An 8,520-nucleotide genomic window follows, 5' to 3' on the forward strand; every position below is an offset into this window, starting at 1 on the left:
GTCACTCAAAGCTTTTAAGCGTGAGTGTTGTGTATCTTGATTTAAGCTGTGAAGCATAATCAAGAATTGTTTTTGAAGTGTGACTTCAAAGTGTTATTAATATCACTGAGGTGATTGAGGGGGAGTGAGTAGGAACTCTGATCTTAGGTTAAGATTGAAATTGCATTGGGTAGGGATTAAGTGATAAGTTGTAAACGGGTGAGTTTAGCTTTGAATTGATACTACTAATAGTGGATTTCCTCCCTGGCTTGGTAGCCCCCAGATGTAGGTCATGTTGGACTGAACTGGGTGAACAATTACTTGTGTTATTTACTGCACTTACAATTAAGTTCTGCATAATCCCTGTCTGTGCAGAATTGGATGTCATAACAACCAGTGTGACATCCAAAGTCTGATAACTAGAATTTCAAATATTAATAATGATCCAAACAATAATTTTAATTCAGAAAATGAAAGAGGATTTTATTTAAATTTTTTTGGTGAAACTCTCATATTTTTTGCATCGATATTAAAATTAATATGAATTAATGAAAATCAAAGGAATAAAAAATAAAATCAGATAATCAACAAAATGTGGACCACTTGATCTGCCTCATTAATTGAGGTGGCATATCAAGTGGTTGAGCATGTGTGTTCCATGATGCGCCTGAGTCAAACATCCACACGCTTGGTAATCAACATGTACGTCATGATTAAAACATTTTGAATCCATCTAATGGCTCTGGACCGTGCTACATCATTGCTGGAGCAAAGCGTCGGTCGTCTTCTCAGACGACCTTGGCCGGACTGGTCCATTCATCACCACATCATAAATGAAAAAGGAGGACATGATCTGAAAGATAAAATGGCGTAGATCACGAATATCACCTCAATTTTAATTAACTCCACATATATAGAGAGAGAGAGAGACGTGGAGTTGAATTTTGAGGTGTGTCAATTGAGTTGCTTCAATTTGACCACAAAGAAACTCAATCTTCTTGCCTACATTGATAGGACTTCAGACAACCAAGGATCCAAGAGAATTGATGAGTATTAAGAGAGAATCGAAGAGAAGAAATATCTAGAAAATTACCTTCAATGTTGTACAGAAATGGATCTCTCTTGCTTCAATTCGTGCTTGATCTTGCTTATGGATCTTGTGGAAGTGGCTTAAGAATAATGCAAAGCTTTGGATCCTGGAGTTTTTGAATCTCCAAATAGTAAGATTCAAACTCAATTTTCAAAATGAAAATTCTCAGGTTTTCCTTTCAAATGTGAGGGTTTGAAGTGTGGAGGTAAAGATGGCGCGTAAGGATCCTTTGAATTGATGCAGGGGACCTCTATTTATAGCAAAATGAAGTGTTATTTGCACACTTGAAAATTTGTCCAAATTTGGCAATGCAATGCTCATGCTTGCATGGGCGTGTACAGACCCATGAAGCAATCCAATTAAGTCCAAAATCAACTGAAATGAGGTCTGCATGAAGCTTGAGTGGCAAGGCAAAGTTATTTGATCACTTGAAGCTTGAATCTTGCCACCTGATACAGGCCTGTTTACACCATGCGCAAACCTATCAAACTTAGTCCAAAATGAATTAATTAGGACTCTTTGGAAAGCTTAGATCAAGAGGAACAACTCTTATGTTGAACACTTTTCCATTTGGAACTTGTATCATGTTGAATTTTGAGGTGGAAGTTTCAAATTTTCAACATGTTGAAAATTTTTCTAAGTGTTAAGTCACATATTCAATTATTCCACCTTGCTTAACTTTTTATGTGAGCTCCAAATGAGAAAAGAGACTTCATCAAAGTTGTATATATTTCAAATAACTTAAAAATGGTCACCAATTTGATATAATTTGGATTTAGAATGAGTGATTTGTGCATTTTTTAAGTTGAGGAAAATCACTTGTTCAATGGTATTGGTCTAAAATGACCTATAATGTATCCTCATATCACATCCTCATAAAAGTTGATTTAGATTTAAATCAAAACATAAAAGTTGAAGTAGACATCTTGAATTTGATTTTTTAACTTGGAAATCTTTCATATCATAAAAAATGAGCATGTTATGGCCTTGGGAAGTTGACTTTCAAATTAGGGTTTAGACAAAATGACCTATAATGTTTCAACATAGAAAATGACTTTCCAAGCAAAATTAGCTCTAGACCTCAACATGAAAGTTGTTTTTAATGTCATTTAGAGTAAATTTTCTCTCGGAATCATTTTCATATGATGAAAATTGTAGGAGATAGGGTCTAGGGAGACCCAGTTTTGATCAGATGAATTCATCTGGCCAACCACCATCAACCAACTTGCTAGCTTGCAATTCTCTTGACTTTTTAGGCTCATGGTAGATCATATATGAATAAGGTGATGAATTTTGAAGTTTCCTTTGAGAAGCTTGATCAATTGGTGAAGGATCTTGTTGAAGAAGTTGCACAAGATACCCATATGAACTAGGGTTTCCAAGGCAAATCAATTACCAACTAATACTTGATAAAAATAACATGTAGAGATCATTGGGACTTATATATGATTCTTAGAGCTCTTGTGGATCATTCCTTGGTTGTGCTCTTAGCAATGAGGGTCTTAAACCCTAGATATGCACTTGATAGATCAAGGTCATCATGCCCTACCTACAAAAGAATTAGGCAAATTCAAAGACATATTTTTGGTATTTTGGTTAGTAAAATGATAAAATACAAGTATGATACAATCACACGGTGCTTGGTGATATCTCCCAAAACAAACCCAATGAAAGAGGGGTAAGGAGGATGCCAAGGTATGATCTCAATGCTAATGCTTATGATGAAATTGCATGAGGGATCTTATGGTCAAAATTGGGGTCTTACAGCTGCCCCTATTTAAGGACATTCCAACTGAGGAGGTGAAGGTTAAAGTCTTCGTATCGACTCAGTAGAATTGGCTTAAATAACAACATATAGAAACACATTTTGGTCCCTAAGAGACCTCATGATGCATATGTTATGAATGTAAAAAAAATTCTCTGTGGGAAAATGTTGCCACAAAGGAAAAGAAATCAGAGAGACCGAAGGTCCGCAGGAGCAGAATGCATTCCATAAGGAAAACTCACTAGGGAGACAAAGACTCTGAGGGGATAAAAGAGGTTATGCATAGGCCAGACTACGACTTAAAAACTGCTGGGAGACTAGAGGAATTCCATAAAAAATGGAAAGACTTAGCCGGGGAAATAAAAACATCTGCAGGGGAAACGAGTAGATCAGGATAAAACTGACGTACTTGGATCATGCAGGAAAAGTGATTTCACTAAGGAAATACACACTCAACTCAACTGGGGAAGAAATAAAGTTCAGCACAAGAGGAGCAGAAATCTACTATCCACTATCGGTTACTGGGTAAGGAGATAATAAGGATCTGATAGAGAGGACACTCGTCATCGGTTAGGATGAACATATCAAGGATGACTCATCGAGGGCCGCCAGGAAGTGCATTCATTACCGGTTACTGGGTAAGAATAGCCTTGCTGGGGAAAACTACAGAAATAGGATTTACAACTACCGGTTACTGGGCAGAAGACCAAAGAGAGAGAATATTCGTCACTGATTAAAGTGAACATATCAAGGATAAACTCAAAGGAAAGAAAATTTGTCATCAGTCAAGATGAAAATATCAAGGATAGACTTGCCTGGGGACGTTAAGGAGGATACCCGTCATCGGTTAAGATGAACATATCAAGGATAAATCGCCTAAATAAAAGGTAGGAATTACATCTATCGAATGCTGGATAGAATACCAGAAAGAGAATACACGTCATCGGTTTGGATGAACATATCAAGGATAGACTCCAGGGGGGAAAGAAAATAAGCAGGATTTGCAATTAGCAGTTACTGGGCAGAAGACCGCAAAGAGAAGAAAACCTGTCATCGGTTAGGATGAACATATCAAGGATTAACTCTCTGGGGAGAAAAATAGGGATTACAACTACCTTTTTACTGGGTAGAATACCAAAGATGAGAATATCCGTCATCGGTTAAGATAAACATATCAAGGATAAACTCAGAACACGGGAAGAGAATATCTGTCACCGGTTAGGATGAACATATCAAGGATATACTTCCTGGGGAAACATGAAAATGAATTCGCTGGGGAGAAATAGGTTGCTTCTGCCGGGTATTGGGCAAGAAGTAACAAACTGCAAACTAAGAAGAATATTACCAGTTACTGGGTAATAAACTCTTAGGGGACCCAAAGCGTCTATCTAGGCAAGATCTAGAAAGAAGAGATCAATCAAGACTCAACCTAATGAGGGTATAACTCAAGGGGAGTGGTTCCTGTAAGACCCCAATTTTGACCCTAAGATCCCTCATGGCATCATAACATTGCATTTGCAAAGCCTCAAGGATCATGAGCATCTTGGTTCCCTTTGCCTTTGGGTGGGACCTCTTGTGAGTGGTTTGAGATCACCAAGCATGCTTGAATTGTATATTATTGCTTTTCTCATTTTTATTCACTAACCAAAAGCACAAAAATATGTCACTAACATCTTTTGTTTGTAGCTTGAGCAATCACAAGGTCAAAAGCTCCTAGGAGATCATTGGTACAAAGATATGGCCAATAGAAGATGAAGGCAAGCATGGCAATGGTTACCAAAGATCTCATCCATCAAATATGCTTCCCAAGTATCTCAATTCATCATTTTGATCAAGGCAAGTCAAAGGGTTGAGGTTTGCTCCTCAAAGAAACCCTAATTCATCTGATCACCCACAATGCCTTGCTATTGAAGCAACCTCAGCCCATGGTCAAATACAATCAAGGGAAGTTCTTTAATTCATCATTTCATGCATATTTGAACTTATTTGAGTGTCCTCAATCATCAATTCATCAAGATATGAGTTATGGACTTGAGAAGTTGATCAGTCAATTCATCTGACTATTTTGAAGTTCACTGAGACCTAACTTTTTATGTGTTGGTCAAATGGAGATGATCCCAAAAGAAAAAATGTTCTTAAGGACAACATGAACAACTTTCATGTTCATCAAAAATTGATTTGAAGCTTGGAAGATCATCTCCTATTCCAAGACATTATAGGTCATTTTGACCGAAACCCTAATTTTGGGTCAACTTCCCAAGAACATAACTCATTCATTTTTTATGATTTTGAGGTGGGATCAAATGCATTGGAAAGTTTAAGATGTCTACTTCAAATGTTATGTTGAACAACATAAAAGTTGTTCCTTGCATCAAAACCTTTCCAACCATTACTCATATGCTCATGTTTGGATTTTCTAATTGGCATTTTAGAAGAGATGAAGTTTTAGGCACAATTATGCAATTCATGGTGAAACTTCATACACAAGCAATTACCATTCAAAATGAACGTCCATTTCACTTCAGAATGAGCTCAGCTTGCATTTGCATTTGATCTTGGGCCTCACATGCGCCTGTACAGGCCCATGCATGGAGGACCCAATTTCATGCACATGAGTTTGATCACCCTTGCCTTGCCTCTCCATCTATAAATAGAAGAACCATTTCATTCAATTTGGATCCCTGAATCAATCTGAAATGCTGCAGAAATCAAAACCTAGCCATCACTAAAGGAATTTCTACTTTCTTCTAAAAAATTTAGATCTGAATTTCAACTACCTTGGTTGATTTCCAGACCTACAATTCCTTAGCCTTGCTTTATCTTCATCACTAGATCCTACTGCAAGCTTTAGTTGAGAAGAATCATGCTCTCCAGACCTGTATTTCAAAGGTGGATATCAGAACTTTTTCTCTTCGAAACTCATTGTTTCTTGCTTATTTCTTGAGTTCCTTGGCTTGGCTGAAGTCCTCTCATTAGAGGCATTTGATTTGTGCTTTCAATTTTGTAAAAACATGAAGTTCAGCATGAACACCATATTTTTCTTCTTCTGATTTCTCTTTCTATGGAGATCTAGAAGAGAAACTAATGGTACAGGGGTGATGTACATCACCCCAGCTTTCCAATGATATGAGGATCGCTCGTTTTCATTAAGATTTGATGACCTGCAACTTTGGCCGGAATCCCTGGACTCGCCGGAGAAGACAGTGGTGTACACCACCGTCTGTTTGCCAGGTTGAATATGGGCCCTTGGATTTGATTTCCAGATCTAATCTCCACCTTCCATTTTTATAACTTTTTTTAATTCAGTGTGTGGTTGCATTGACTTGGACTCATGGTGAGCGCGCGCCTCTAGACCATTAGATGTGCCAGGTCAATTAATGAAATCTCATCCAACGCCTCCTGATTTTTGCTATTTTTCATTTTCTGATTTTATTTTCTTTAATTCTCTTTTATTTCAAAAATTCATAACTTTTTCATTTTTAATCCAAAAGATATGGGACCAATTGCATTCTTCTCCATTTAAATTCTAGTTTCTAAAAATGATTTTTAATATTTTTTATTTTGTCATTTGATATTTTTTGTGAATTTTCTCTTTTCTGGTTATTTTTAATTCATTTTAAATAGTTTTTGATATTCAAAAAATACAAAAATATTTTCTTAACCTATTTGAATGATGATGGATCTATAAAAATATTCTGATCAATTTTTTTAATTGATTTGAGATTTATTTGAGATTTTAGTTCAATTAGATTATTTTTATTCATTTTTAATTGATTAAAAATAGTTTCTGACTTTTAAAAATGCTAAAATTTTTTGTCAAACTTTGTTTGACTTTGTTGAACTTAGGATAAATCACTTGGACCTTTCAAGGTTGATTTGAGGTGATTTTGAAGTTTGACCCTCCTTTAATATTTTAATTCAAGTTTATTTTGAATATTAAAAATGCCAAAAAATATTTTGTTTATTTCTTGACTTCCAATCTTCACCTCATTTCTGTTTTTGATTGTTTGACCATGATCCTGAATGTCATTGGTCAACACTTGTTGATTGGTACATGCTATTTCATTTAATGCACTTATTTCTTTTCATTATCCATCTTCTTCTTCTTATTCTTCTTCTTTTCTTTTTGATCAATGAGTTGAAGGTTGATAAGTTAGCATTGATTGGGGAGACTTAATCTTACTTGATTCAAATCTAATTCATCTTGATCAATTGATCATGTGAATGGCTTTGCATTAAGGATAGATTGCTTCCTAAATCATGCAAAAGACTTAAACCAATACAAGATCAATTCTCTGTTTCTTTTGGCATGGCAAGTTGTCGGAACTTGGTTCACTAATCAAGACTTCTAACTTGTGTTATTGCCTATATTATTACTGACCGGCCTCAGATAGTTGTGACTTCTACATAAGTCCAATTACGATTGCTTAACATAACGCTAAATTTGCCTTATGGCACACTAACTACTAACATTAACCATTAACTATTAACATTTACTTTTTGCACTTTACATTTATGCAATTTATCATTCTTGTACATATTATTCATTTGCTTTTTCCTTTGTTCATTGGAGCACATGTTTATGTTAATGCCATTTGCTCTTTGCTCACTTGAGCACATAATTGTGTATATATATTTTGTGCTTGTGTTTTGTTTTGATTGTTGTGGACCAAATGCAAAGAAATGAACAAATGGACTTAGATATTAGGACCTTACCCAAGCTAATGGAGTTTGAAGAGCAACTAGGCCTCATGCCTTTAGAATGCTTAAAAGCTTGAAGATGAACATTGAAAGGACTATATTCTAAATTCCCTCTTGTCCATTCTTTGATTGTTAATAGAACCTTTTAATGTGTGTGTTTTTGTGCTAGGGATTCCAACATTGAGCCAAATTGAGGAACCATTGCCATGAGCACCCAAGAGAGAGGGATCTTCCAAGAGTTCATTTGATTGTTGATTGCTTGAGTTTATGCTTATGTGATTGCTTATTCCAAAGGATGGGAGCTACTTGGATCATCAATATGATCTCAAGAGAGGAACTCCATTTGTGGTTTTGCTTCTTGTCCCTTACCTCTTGTATGCTTAGGACTTTAGCCTTTCTTCTTCTTCTATCCACTCTAACCCAAGCCATAACTTTTGTGCAAACATTTAACACTTGTTTTTAACATTAGAAACCTAAGCCTTATGCTTTTGATTTTCAAACTTACTTTTCATAATACATATTTTGAATTAAACTCCTAAGTCAACTTTGACCATTTTGTACATACTTATCATTGGTAAATACAACCCATCCAAATGTCTTTTTGTGGTTTCAATAGCCACCTTCTTAATCAAACTTTTCATAACCTTTAGCTATTAGGTTTGAGTTATACTTGTGGTAGATGTAATACTCACCTATATCCTTAGTGATGGACAATGAGTCTTCCATGCTTATTATAGGGTTAACCCCTCACTAGCATGTGGAAGCTATCCTCACATGGTGGATTTGTGGTTTTAGGTTGAGTTTTCTCCCTTGGATAACAAAAGACCTTAAGGCTTTTGGACCAATCAATTCACCAACTCATTTTGAGATTTTTACCCCGAACTACGAGGTATTGATCCTAATCTTTTTAAAGATGGTATGTAGGCAATGGGTTTATCCATCCAAACACAAAAAATGTAAATAAATTTGTATATTCTCTTCTCAT

Source organism: Lathyrus oleraceus, chromosome 2 (assembly GCF_024323335.1).
Source record: "Lathyrus oleraceus cultivar Zhongwan6 chromosome 2, CAAS_Psat_ZW6_1.0, whole genome shotgun sequence".
NCBI lineage: Eukaryota > Viridiplantae > Streptophyta > Magnoliopsida > Fabales > Fabaceae > Lathyrus > Lathyrus oleraceus.